This window comes from Myotis brandtii, unplaced genomic scaffold, assembly GCF_000412655.1.
Source record: "Myotis brandtii unplaced genomic scaffold, ASM41265v1 scaffold250, whole genome shotgun sequence".
Classification (NCBI taxonomy): Eukaryota; Metazoa; Chordata; class Mammalia; order Chiroptera; family Vespertilionidae; genus Myotis; species Myotis brandtii.
The window spans coordinates 6,997,849-7,012,554 of NW_005359478.1; the positions used below are offsets into that span (position 1 = coordinate 6,997,849).

General features: G+C 39.4%; 1 pseudogene; it reads right to left on the reverse strand.

The window, feature by feature from the left end:
- Positions 1–6,473: 6,473 nt before the first annotated feature.
- On the reverse strand, positions 6,474–13,757 carry LOC102261776 (annotated as a pseudogene).
- Positions 13,758–14,706: the final 949 nt, after the last annotated feature.

Here is a 14,706-nt window from a genome sequence, read left to right on the forward strand (position 1 = left end):
AATAGCAAACCTGTATTTCATAAAGCAAACAGTTACTTTCATTCATTAACTTGGTTGGTAACGTGGGCATTTGGGTATTATTATTCTCAGTGAGAACTGTAATGACAGTTGTGACATTTCCTGTTGCTGAAATAGTAGAATTTAATTATTTAATAATATCTACAATTTTGAGTTTCTATTAGGCTCAAAGCAGGATTTTAAGTCATGCTCCCATAGAGCTGGCTTCTTGAAGAAATCTCTGTAATTTTGGTTGCTTCTATCAAGTTGATAACAATGTATGGTAGGATTCACCAATCTAGGCATGTCTAGGTGCCTCCTCTGGACATGCCTGGTTTAGGTGGAATTCCTTTCTTGTAAAACTGTGTATCAACGTTGATACCATGAAGAGAAAGAAGAATGAACAAATATGATATAAAACAACAAAAAATGATTAACTATTAGTGGAGCTCTAATCTGTTCTTTACTGAGTATAGCTCCTCATATTGTCTAAAGGAGTTTTTGTGCTGACCATGGGTATAGTCCATTAAAAGATAAATTATTTCAAAGAAGTAATGATGTTTCTTTAAAACACCTCCAGTGCCTTCATGATCATTGTGACATTAGTTCAATGATTCCCCAAGGCAATACTCCATATTTGCTCATTTCCTTTCTTGCATGCCTGTTTGCAGCTGTTATGCCAAGAAGGGTATATCTAATGTCCCCTTAAAAATAACTGAGGAAAATCCATCATTAATAGTATTTACCATGTTTCATAGTAATTTGATTTGTCTACAGCAAATGCATGAATTTTTCTGGATGGTCTTAAATAGTTTTCTATTTTGCAATTGTGGAATGTCTTTTTCTAGTGATGATGCAGGTAGTATGTGTACTCATCTTGGTAACTCCAGTTGGTACTGATCTAGATTAGTCTGCTACCTTTCTGGGGTTGTTGGCAGCAATGCATTCCCTTGGAATGGCATCACTTTTCTTGTTCTTGTGCAATGCTTCTTGAATATTCTGCAACTTCAAGATATCTTTCACTAGAGTTTTATAGACATGCCGTGTACCCCTTAGGCATAGCAGTTAATAGTAGGGGTTCTGGAGCCATAAATCCCCAGCTTTGAAACCTAGCTCGCCACTCAATGCCTACACAATTTAGGGCAAGTTGCCTATTTTCTGTCAAAACAGCAACAGTATCCTACCTTCTACTACCTGTTGTGAAGTTTAAATGACTAATATGTTAAAAGACTTTGAACAATTCCTGGCACATAGTAACTACTAAATAAATACTAGGTAATAAGTTCTAAATACTATTAAATAAATATCAAGTGTTATTTCTATTGAGTACCCTGTTACCAAGCAAAATACTTTTCCAGCTCTAAGCACAGTGCAGTTGGGATTGAGGCTACACAATGAACCCTTCCTTATCTCTTCCTCTTGTTCCTAATTCACATTCCAACTTGTATAGGATGTTTTAAATCAAGTTTAAAGGTCATCTTGTGAGTAAACCATGTCTGACTCTCACCAGCATCAGTGAAATGGATTAGGGTCAATTAGTATGCATCTCTCTATCTTGACCACAGGATAACTCTTGCATGTCTTCTAATCTTAGCAAGCCATCCTGAGGCCTGGAAGTAATACTTGGTGCGAATAACTCCTAATAGTTGTCTGTGTAACCCTCCCACCAATATCAGGCTTCTAATTCCAAGGGCTTATAGAGGGGTGAATAGTTTAAAATACAAAGACTTTAAAAGCAGGAAACAAGAATTCATTTATTATCACTACAAAATATCTAAACTTTGTGGTAAGTAACTGAATAATACTCATGTAATGGACTGTCTCTGGGAACAACAGTTCCTAATCTGTTTGGAGATGCAACAACTTTTGTTATGTTTTGTGTCAAGGAATTCTATTATCCCATGTTTATTTCAAAAATTTTAAGGTGAATCCAAATTAATTTAGTTTTAAGAATTTTATAATACCTTTTGGGGTATCACAACCTGGGTATCACATAATGGACTTTGGGACTCACTGGCCAGTTTGTAACTCCCTGTTCAAACTTGTCAAAAAAAAACAAACAAAAAAAGGAACCAACTGTGCTAGCATCCACAGATTTCATTCGCTTCTAGACCCAGCGAGAGATATTACATAGCAACTTTAAATAAAAAGGACACACTTCTGAGGATGGAAGTAGAGAAAAAGAATGAGATTAAATATTGATACTTTTTTATAGTCAGAGAACTCATTGTCATTACAAGTCATGAGAATTCTTGTTTAGAGTTGTTACTGAACAGGCTGTTGGAGACTGAATGCCTGGAGGGAGAGGGAAGAAAATAGGGAATTGGTGGTTGAAAAATGAGTGGGGCTAGCATGACCGACCTGGTACTAAGACCCCTCAGTTCAGGGATGAACAAAAGCAGTTCTCTCTCTGCCTTCATAAATCTCAGCTGACCTGTTCAAGCCAAATTCTCCAACTGGAGCAGAGCAGAGGTCAGCCTGACATAAAGCGACAGACTGGAGGCCCCTGCAGATTTATGTAGGTTTGGGAAGATTTTGTTTTTTCTTCTTTCCTCCTCTTTTTTTCCAAACTCCCATCAGAATGCCATAGGGAGTACTGGATATGTCCCAGGAGCCAGGCAGGAAACAACTGGCCTTAATATGACAAAAATTAAATCCAGGTTTATTAACTAGTGATCCGAATTTACATCCAAATGTTGCTACTCTGGTTGTGTCTGTGTGGGTTGAACACATGTAACTGATATATTTCTTCTGCTATTTCACAGCACTAACCAAATAATGGGTTCACTATTCTTGTTGAATTTTTAGCTAAGGTGAATGGTACATTAGTTCAATTTAATAATGTAATAAATACTTACTGTGATATTGTGTGTGTGTGTGTGTGTGTGTGTGTGTGTGTGTGTGTGTGTACAGAAACCATCAAAGTCTGATCCCTTAAATATCTTCCACTCTGTGAAGGGAGCTGAAGCTTTTACATTGGCAACTCTGACATAAGCCTGAATGCTATAAAATTTCAACTGGACCATGAAGATGTCGAGAGGAAGGAGAGTACATGCAATGTAGATGGAGGAAGCTGTATATGACAAGGCACAGAGGCAATTAAGTCCATATGTTTATGGGAACTATGTCATTCATTCATTCATCCCATAAATATTTGTAAAGTGCCTACTGTGACAAACACTGTTTTAGACCCTAGAGATCCAGTGCTAAGCAAAGAAAAATCTTTTTTTCGCACGAGTCTTACATTCTGAGAGGTAAGGGACAGACAGTAAACAAATCAATTAGATAATTTCAGATAGTGTAGGTTTTATGAAGAAAACAACACAGAGTAATATAGGGCATGAGTGGACAGGGAGGAGTTTACTTTGACTGCAGAATAAGGTCTATGATAGGATTGTGGAATTGAAAACTAGAAAGGTCTGTATTGGGGAGTCCATGAAAAATCTTAAATGTTAGGCCTGGAATGTTCATCCCTGAACTGAGGGGTCATTTCTAGAAAATACTAATTACTTTAATTCTTGACTTAGCGAGATCTGGTGCTCACTTTTCTGACCAATGATGTTTTCCAGACCATGTATAGAGGCACACTTGCATCCAACTTTGGCAGCTAAGTAGACCTGGTCATTCTATTTTTGGGCTCTATTACATCTTGAGTCATTTAACTTTATTCAGCTTTTAAGGACCCAGGAGGCTAATCTTGACAAGCTCATCCAGGAGATTTTTTTTAGTTGCTCATAGAATATTTTCAAATCACATTTAAGTTCGTTTATTATTTTTCCTGGGTTTCACTAACATTACTTCTCATCGAAGTCTATCCACACAGGAATCTACAAAGTTTAACCATTTTCTGGAGTATTTTTTTTGTAAAAATGACAAAATAGAATTTTAAATAAATACGTATGTAATCTCTTTACATCTATAACTAAAAAAGAAAAGTAAAAAATGGACCTATCTCTAGCGGTATCATTTTTCATGCAATACAAATAAAGAATATTTTAGTTCCCAGGGAGAATTTTTAAAGAAAGTTTTAAGTATGTATGCTGTAGTGGAAACACTTGTTATCTGAATCAATAATATTTTTCTTGATAACCCCAAAAACTATTAATTAAACACTATTAGCCTTGTTGTAGCTCTAAAGATCTACTAGTATACTTCTCTTACACTATCTTATCATTTATACAGCTTATAGGATAACTATCTGGAGTATATCTTATAAGAACATAGTTTTCACAAATTGCTGGGGGGTGGGAGTAGCTGGGGAGAGATCAATGGGGGAAAAGGAAACATATGTAATACTTTAAACAATAAAGAATTTAAATTAAAAGAAATTGGTGAGTTTAAAAAAAACAAAAAGAAAAATAAAGTGAATGACAGCAGAGAAATAGGCAATATTGAGATCATTCCCTGATAAGGCATTAGGAGGGAAAGGTTTGAGAATGGAGGAGTGTGACTGGATTATGGATCATATTAAGAAAGAAAGAAAGAAAAACATGAAAAAATAAGAAAATGGGATGGGAGAACATTGTTCTGGTGGCCAATAGCGACACACCACCCCATGAAATCAAGCCACAGTAACACACTTGTTAATTTTGCCAGTTTTACAGAAACTTCACTTATAGAATTTAACACTAAAGTATAATAGGGAAAAAAAGCTATCATGGTTTTTAATAAAATTATAGAGTACACTTTTAAAAAGGAATAAACAAGGTTAATTTTAAGGTTGCAAGGGTAGATTGAATGCAACCTCCAAATTACTGTGCTGAGTTATTACCCTTCTTAATTTCTTTCAGAATATTTTTTTAAAGACTTCGTGGATGGTGAGAGATGTAGCACAGCAGAGTTTACAGTGACCAAAGCCTAGGGACTGTTTGCCAGGGAAGCAGTAAAGAGACAGATAAAAAGAGAAGACAGGAATCGTATATGTAATAGTCAGTTTGCTGCCACAACAAAATATTGTGGACTGGGTGGTTTAAACAACATAAATTTATTTTCTCATAGTTCTGGAGGCCAGAAGTCCAAGATCAAGGTTCAAGATGATTTGGTTTCTGGTGAGAGTTCTCTTCCTGGCTGCCTTCTTATTATGTCCTCACATGGCCTCTCCTTGGTGCATGTGCAGGGAGGGAGGGAGAGGAGAAGGGGGAGAGAAACAGAGTGTGCCAGCTCTCTGGTGTCTCTTCTTGTAAGAACACTAATCCTATTGGATCAGGGAATCAACCTTATGACCTCCTTTAACCTTAATTACTTCATTAGGGGCCCCCTTCTCCAAATACCGCCATACTGGGAATTAGGGTTTCAATATATGAATTGTAGGGGCCACAAACATTTAGTTCATAAAATATTAAAAAAAGGAAAAAAATTCTAACTGAAGCAGAAATTAGTAAAGTTTTACTACAACTGAACAGTAAATTCTTGAGCTTCCTGGCACAGAAGGCAAAAAGAGAAATATAATAGGTAGTGTGAATGTAAGTCAGTGGTAATCTCTTGGACATCTTAAGCCTTATTTTCTCTTACTGTGTGTTTCTGTTTGTTAAGGTAGTTTCAGACATTGACCAATAAGGATGGGGGTCAGGGAGGGATGGATTTTGCGGGCTAAAAAGTCTGTTGTACTTCATCCCACATTCCGTAGATTTTTTTTTTCTACATAGACGGTTGACTTCAAATATTGCTTTGACTTCTTGATGCCTGGGTAGAAGATTCCAGGAAGTACATGTTCTGGACTGGATCTGGGTTTATTACCACTAGAATTAAAGATTGGGCTCTTTGAACTGTCAATGCATATACAGGTTTTTTATTTGTTTGTTTGTTTGTTTTTTAAAGTGGAAAAGTCACAGATCCTGCAAGCAGATTGTTTCAAATCTCAGGGGGAATTATAAACCCTATTGCTGGTTCAAGTTAATAACATACTTTTTAACAAAAGTGCTAAGGATCACTTATGTGAATGCTTTTGTATATTGTATAAATTTAAGATGATTTTATCCTGAAAATTACCAATATCTATGGGATAATTTGAGGTGGCTTATTGGTCACAAACTATATTTGGCATTTTTGCGTTAGTTGCTCTGGGTTGGTCAATATAATGTATATAGTGGAAAGGGTCAGAACATGATTTGAATGATGACTGCATAAATAATTAATATTTAGTTCTTAAATTACTTCTGCCATTTTCAATTTTTTTAATCCTCACCTGAGGATATGTTTATTGATTTTTAGAAAGAGAGGAAGGGAGAGAGAGAGAGAGAGAAAAGAGAGATCAATTGGTTGCCTCCTGTATGCACCCAAACTCGGGGTTAACCTGCAAAATCTAGGTTTGTGCCCTGACTGGGAATCAAACCTGCTACCTTTTGGTTCAGGGGATGATGCTCCAACAAACTGAGCCACCCAGCAGCCAGGGCTTGTTTCTTTAAAAATTTAAATTATGCCATATTGTCTTTAATTAAGTATAAAGACCCTAACAATCATGTCACCTAGAGATCATTTCACCCGCCGCTCTGTTTGGCTGTCAGTCTCTTGTCTCTCCTTCAGCTGTGGTGAGCTGGATCCCTTTTCCTCTGGGAAGAGAAATCAGTGGTTCGTTGCCTTTGCCAATAACAAAGATGTTGTCTTTTGTATGAACTCATTGAAAGAACCAGGATGTCTCTCTCTGTTGGTGATCACACCAATTCTTTCCAAGTTAGTACCTCAGGTAACCACATACAGGTTCCCTGTGAAATCAGTAACCTTAACATTTTCGAAATCAATCTGAATGGCGTCATTCACCTTGCTGAGGGGATCAGGGTAGCAGTTGGTGTGAGCATCACAGGTTGCCAGATGAGGGATTCCCCTTGTGTCTTTAAAGATCCTTCTCACTTTGCACAACTTGTACTTGGCCTCATCAGGTGTAATACGATGGAAAGCAAAGCAATCTTTGGTGTCATAGAAGAGACTGAAATTCTCTTCGGTCTTGTCAATGCTGAGATAGCTGTTAGACCAACTGGGTAGGCTATATCATTTGCACCCTGCCATCAACCTTCATGAACTGCTGCAGACAGATCTTTACCTCATCTCCTGTCAGAGCATATATAACTCTGTTTAGAAAACAATGAAAGGGAGACATTCTCTTAGATTGTGGGGACTGGTAGGTGGACGAGAAGCAAACACACTGGTCAGTTTAATCAGCATCAATACTTTGGAGCTGCTACACACTTCAAATGTTTGTTGGGACTGGGAGCCACAGCTGCATTAGCCACAAAAAGAAAATTTTTGCCCTAGCCAGTTTGGCTCAGTGAATAGAGCATCGGCCTGCGGACTGAAGGGTCCCCGGTTCGATTCTGGTCAAGGGCACATGCCTGGGTTGCAGGCTCGATCCCCAGTTGGGGGGTGTGTAGGAGGCAGCCAACCAATGATTTTCTCTCATCATTGATGTTTCTCTTTCTCTCCTCTCTTCCTCTCTGAAATCAGTAAAATATATTTTTTAAAAAAGAGAATTTTCAATTCTTTTCAGCTTGTTTAAACTTTGTGTTCTTAAATCTACTTTGCTTCCTCAAAATGGTAGAAAGGGAAAAAAACAATTCCCAAGGTCCTTTCCAAATGGCAAATTCAAGATCAGTGTATAAAAGTAAAACTGATAAAACAAGTACAATGTAAACATACACATTTTATTCCTTCATTCATCCTTTTGCTTGTTTATAATTTGACCAATTTTTTAAAAAATATATATTTTTATTGATTTCAGAGAGAAAGGGAGAGGGAGAGAGAGAGAGAGAAACATCAGTGATCAGAGAGAATCATTGATTGGCTGCCTACTGCATGCCCCCCACTGGGGATCGAGCTTGCAACCCAGGCATGTGCCCTTGACTGGAATCGAACCTGGGACCTTTCAATCCGCAGGCCCACACTCTATCCACTGAGCTAAACCAGCTAGGGCTGACCAATTTTTATTGAGTACCGTGTACATACCAGAGTATTGTTAGGCTCCAGGTAAAATCTGGTCTCTTGGAACTTCCATGCCATTAAAATGCAGGGCTGTGTGATTTGGCTGCCACGGTGCAGATATGCACACGGTTACTGGGACACTTGTGGGGGGTCATCTTTTCTAGATGAGAAACTTTGGATTGGTTTCTGGAAAAAGTGGTCCAGGAGCTGAAATATGAATAGGAGCAAGTCATGGAAAGGGCAGGAAATTCCAGAGATGACATTATATGCATGGGAACAGCTGGTTCTAAGGCAAAGCAGCGCAAATAAGTGATGACTTATAGCACGACACATGGCACAGTGGAACACAGAGTGACAGTGTGAGGCAAGAGGGAAGGCTCTGATAGAACTTTGCATGTTATACTAATTTGGCACCTTCTCCTAAAAGCTTTCCTGAAATCTTTGAAGGATTTTAACCACTGGGGGAATCAGATCTGTTTTTTGAATGACAGTACCATTAGGAAGGAGTATGGCAAATGACTTGAGGGTGGGGTGCAAAAATCCTGGTCTGGGATCCAGTTAGAAACTGTTGCAGTAATCCAGGCAAGAAGTGATGAAGTCCTGAACTAGACAGTTAACTATTTCCCAAAGACATAAAAACAAATCTCTTACACAATATTGGACCAGATGCTTTAAACAGTTATTTAGAGGAAAGCAGATAATATCTGCTTGCAGTCAGAGCTAATTAATTTCTTTCTTTCTCATTAAAAAACCCCCACAAACCTGTCAATGCAATTTCGAAACTATATGATTTTTAGAACTCTCTAAGAAAGAACAACAAATAAGCGGATATAAATCATCCATGCTTACAAATAGTCTACTTTTCAGGCAATCCTCTGCAGATTAATCAGAACCAAACTCATACATTTTAATCATAACATGTTCTGTTATCTGCCAACGTATTTTCAAGTCTGTGCAGGTATGACCGTATGCCACGATGGACAAATGAACTGGGAAGATCAAAGCTATTTGATCTGGTTCTGTGATTTATAATTTCCAAATCAACATGAAGAGAAAATAGCAGGCATCAAACATTCATCTATGCTTGTACCAGGTCATACACTGTAATTCTATCCAAGTGCAAGTTTCCATGGTAAACAGGGCAAGACTTGCCAACACTTCACAGGTTTCCAAAAAGCGGCTATGTCCCTCTTGGGAGGACTTTGTAACTGGAAAAGAAAATCTTCACAGATGAAATGTCCAGCAAAATAAAGTCACAGACTGTGTTTCTACAGCAGGCCTCTGGCCAGATGTCTCATCAACAAGTATGGCGCTGGCAGGGACCCGTCCTATGGTAGAGGTGGTAGAATGCTCCCGCCAAATCTTGTTTTCATTTGCTCACAGCTTCCTAGAAAAAAAAATCTTATTTGAGTTGAAATTTTCCACGTTTCATCCTAGTCCAAAGGTGACTTAAATTTTTTTTTAATTGAATTGAAGTAAATTGAAATTTGTAAAGTTTATAGTCATTTGGGGAGCTTTGTGTACACAAAAATCTCACTGGGTAACACCAAAAAAATTACATTTTCCTTTTCCTTGTGACTTTTGGAAGACTAACTCCTTTTGGCTGTTTCTTTCAAAAGGATTTAACCCTAAGTTACAGGGACAGAAAACCAACTTTTTTTTTCTTCAATTTACTTAAACAGATTTTTGTCCATGAAGAACTAATAAAATAAGACTTTACCTATTAAATCCACTAATAGTTTTTTTTAATTTAAAATATTCTTGCATATATCTGACAGAAAAAATATTTTTAAAAAATATTTTATTGATTTTTTACAGAGAGGAAGGGAGAGAGATAGAGAGTTAGAAACATCGATGAGAGAGAAACATTGATCAGCCGCCTCCTGCACATCTCCCACTGGGGATGTGCCTGCAACCAAGGTACATGCCCTTGACCAGAATCGAACCCTGGACCCTTCAGTCCGCAGGCTGATGCTCTATCCACTGAGCCAAACCGGTTTTGGCAGAAAAAAATATTTTAAAATAATTAGTTTAATTCAATTAAATCCAACAAATCTAACTACCAGGTAGTAAGGTGCTAAGTGAATGCTCAGTGTTTGAGGTGTATAAAGCTGTATAAAGCAGTTCCTATCTTCAAGGAATATATTATTTGGTAGTGAAGATAAGAGTAATAAAATGGCAATAATGTAAGTCAGAATACAATAAGTGTTACAGCAGAGGTATAAACAAAGTCATGTGGGACCACAGAATTGGGAGAAATTAATGTTGACTGGAGGCTAAGAATAGTTTATCCTGGGTTTTGAAAGTCAGAGAGTGTCAAAGATTAGTGGGTTGGGAAGGACATCTCAGACAAGGGTCTAGTGTGAGCACAGACTCTGATGTTAGAAATGGGACTCATCAGGGCTGTGGCTAGGTAGCTCAGTTGGTTAGAGCATTGAGCCTGTGCAGCAAGGTTGTGGGTTTCATCCCCAGGCAGGACACATATAAGAAGCAATCAATGAATACATAAATAAATGGAACCACAAATCAATTTCTCTCTCTCTCTCCCCCCTCCCATTCCTTTCTCTCTCTAAAATCAACAAATACATATTTAGAAAAAGAAATAAGACTAGTCAGAGTGGTTGGAGTGTTGTATATGACAGAAGAAGGAGAAAATAAACTTAGGAAAAGTTGCAAAGTTAGTCTTAGAGTTTCTCAATGGGTATTGTATCGGTATGTTGGGGTGGATGGTTCTTTGGTGTCTTAGGGAGTGTGTATCCCTGGTCCTAGCCTTCTAAAAGCCACTATTGCTCTATGTTGTTTTGATCCTTGAGAAGAACTCCCCCAACTTTTCCAAACACCCCCTAGGTGTCACCTTTGTAGAAAATGCCTGAGGGATCCTTGGATACTGAGTTTGGGGGCAGTCCTTTATTCTGTAGGTGATGAGGTCTGGCTTCTGACCAAGGATATGATCTGAGTTGGGGGTGCAGGACAATATTTTCTGGAGACTGAATCAAAGGAGAGAAAAATTGAGAAGTAGGCTAAGCAATTCAGTCTATTGCAATAGCAGGCAAGAGTCAATGTGGACTTGAACTGAACAATTTCATCACTGTCATGTCTGAAAACGTTAATAGACTTTTTTTTTAAGTTATTCCTTGTGTCTCTGAAACTCCATAGTACTGCATTGCAGAACTCTTTGTGCTGTAGCTGCTTTCCTGTTTTTTTTCTTTCCTCAAATTAATATCATATGGTAAATTCAGTATTACAAAAACAGGATTTTTAGAGGGTGATCACAATACCATTTCTAATTATAGAATAAACACGTGGGGGATGGAAAGCTCTATTTAAAAAACAAAACAAAACGAATGATGTTTCTCTGTTTCATTTAGATAGTGTTTGGGTTCCATCACTTCTTGACTGTTTTTTTTTCTTTTTTCTTTTTATAAAAGAAAGCTCTGTTGACAGTAGATTGAATAGTTTTGAATCCCAGATGTCAGTGTGGTGGAAACTCAAAGTGAATAGGCAGATGGAGTTTGTCAGAAGCACCAGTCATTGCCAAAACAGAAGATGGTGCCCAGGGCAAGATAGGCACAGAGGTAGCATTGCACCTGTGATGGCTCCACACGGTGGTGAAGGGCAAAGAGTGGCCCTCAGCACCATTCTGTAGGTATCAAGGGTGTCCTGACTCCCAATAGCAGCTGTGATCGCACCTCGTCATGTGTCCCTCTTTCCCAGCTGCTGCAATATTGTTGCCTTCTGGTTTTCCAGAGGAACTTTGGAAGGGACTATACTGACAGATCAACCACAGATATGTTATGCTTAAATTTTCCCTAAAAAAACCCTCTTCAGGAAACTTTCAGGTGGTTTTTCATTTGAAACAAAATGGGATTTCAAGAACATGAAGCAGCTGAAAACTTGTACCACATCTATGCAGAGGCCCAAGAACTTGAGATCACAAATTTGAATCAGATCCTATTCATTAATGAGACTCTCATTCTCCAAACCTCATCCTTTTAGCTCTATTTCTATGAGAGGTTTCTAAAACTGGCTTGGGCCTCCACTCAGATTTTCTGAGGTTATATTCCTTCAAGTTTTCTGGTGCAAAATTGTTAATTTTGCTCTTCATTGAGGAATTTACTGAAAAAATAATGATAACAATGTTTTCCATTTTCCTGGTACTGTATACCTGTTATAAAGCATTTTCATATATATATATATTCATTAAATCCTCTGAAGCTCAGAAGATTAGGGGACTTATACAAGGTCACAGAATGGAAAATCCAGAACTCAAGTCCAGGTCTTTTGATTCCAAGCACATGCTATTCCCTCTAAAGTTTGCTGTTCAATGATTAGCACTTTAGTCCTCTGAACTGACAGTGAAGGGGGCCAGAAGCGTCTGAGCAATAAGATCTCCCAGTTCTGACCTAGGGTCTGCTGCTTTGAATAACAAGGATCCGTTCCATGGGCAATTTCTAGCACTGTCATTTAGAAATTGCTATTGATGGCACCAGCTTTTGTGGGTCATGGTCCTCAATGGCAGAGGAAGCCAGTGGCCACAGCTCCTGTTGACCAGTCCTCTGTATATAGCTACATGCCGTGACTCCCAGCAGCATTTGCTGCTGACAATGGTAACTCTCAGTTGCTCCTGTCAACAGTTCTCAGAAGGCCCTCTGGGTCATTCCAGAGTCTCCTGCTTCCTGGAAGAGTTCCGTGGCAAGCAGACAGCACAACCTCAGCCCAACCTCTAAGTGCAGAGCATAGTTCTATACTCCTCAGCTCATCAGAGGACTTCTTCAAAATTGACCCCCTAAGTGACATAGGGGAAGCAAGACTCTAATGGCTTGTAACTTCACACTGCTAGGTTCATGAGAACTATCTTTCTCTTGCTGCTTTAAAGATTCTCTCTTTGTGTTTAAGTTTTGATATTTTAATTATGATGTGTCTTGGTGTGGTCCTCTTTGGATTCTTCTTGTTTGGGACTCTCTCTGTTCTTCCTGTACTTATATGTCTTTTTCCCTTACCAGGTTAGGGAACTTTTCAGTCTTTATTTCTTCAAATAGGTTTTCAGTCCCTTGCTTGCTCTTTTCTCCTTCTGGTACCCTATGATGTGAATGTTGTTATGCTTGCCTTCCAAATAGCTGATTTGATTGTCTAATTTGCTGTTGATTCCTTTTAGTGTATTCCTCATTTCAGTTACTGAATTCTTCATTTCTGACTGTTTCATTTTATGGTTCCTATGTCTTTTTTTATATTTCCTATCTCTTTGTTGACGTTCTCACTAAGTTCCTTGAGCATCCTTATAACCAGTGTTTTGAACTCTGTAGATTGCTTGCCTCCATTTCAGAATGGAAATCCAGAACTCAAGATGCTTGCCTCCATTTCATTTAGTTACTGATTTCAGAGAGGAAGGGAAAAGGAGAGAGAGATAGAAACATCAATGATAAGAGAGAATCATTGATCGGCTGCCTCCTGCATGTCCCACATTGGGGATTGAACCCGCAACCCGGGCATATGCCCTTGACTGGAATCAAACCTGGGACCCTTCAGTCCCCAGGCCGACGCTCTATCCATTGAGCAAAACCAGCTAGGGCTCATTTAGTTCTTTATCTGGGGATTTCTCCTGTTTTTTCATTTGGGACATGTTTCTTTGTCTCATCATTTTGGCTGTCTCTCTGTGTTTGTTTCTCTGTATTAGATAGACCTGTTACATCTCCCAGCCTTTGCAGAATGGCCTTATGTAGTAGGTGTCCTGTGTGGTGTGGCCCAGTGGCATAGTCTCCTTGATCCCCTGTACCAAGTGTGTCAGGAGTATCTTTTGTGTGGGTGTTTGTGTCCTCCTGTTGTAGTTGAGCCTTGATTGCTGTTGGCATATCGGTGGGTGGGACTGACCCTTTGACTGGCTGGCTGGCTGTGAGGATTGGCCACGACCCCGTGGAATCAGATTCACCCCACCCAGCAGGGTCTGGAGCCTGCCAGGATCTCCCTTTGGGTGTGTTACTTATGAAGCTAATTGTGTGGTGATTGGTTGTGGTATGAAATCAGCCTCCAGATATATTGGTTCTGGAGCCTCTTGAGAGGGAGTTGGTTCAGGTCAGTGTCAGCTGCTGCCTGTGATAGGCCTGGATCTACCTGTTAAGTGACCTGGTGTTGGTGGCTGCCTATGCTGGGTCTGGATGTGTGTGGGAGGAGCCATGCTGAGAGCCAAGGCTATCTGCCATCAGTATCAGGCCTGGGGCTGGTCAGTAAAGGCCCAAGGCATCCCAGAGACCTGCTACCACCTGCAGGTAAGTGTCAGTACTGATAGCCTTGGGAGGTATGCAAGTTGGGGGAGGCATGGTCTCAGGGAGTCAACAGGGTGGAGCTGTGGATTTTACCAGGCTAATGCAAATTCAGATTTGGTCATTTGTGGGGAGGGCTTAACATAGGGACCATGGTGGTCATCCCTTCAGCCTTCCCCCTGAAGCCATACAACTTCATTTCTCCCTGTGTGCCTCTGGCATCCTCTGAGCTTGATGGAATTTCTCAAGATTTTTAAAAAGAAAAACTGCAATGCAGGCTCAAGATGGTTATTCCTGAAAGAGCCTCAAACTCTGCTTGAGTTGGCTAGGGGAGGGTCTCAAGAAGTCATCAGTGTGAAGCTAGTGGAGTTCACCAGGCTACTGCAGATTCAAATTTGGTTGGGTGTGGGGAGAGCTCAACACAGGGAAAGAATGCACCTGTTGGCAGCACGGGAGGAAGGCTCAACACAGACAATGGTGGCAGTCCCTCTAGCTCTTGCTCCAAAGCACACAATTCAGTTTCTTCCTGTATGTCGCTGGG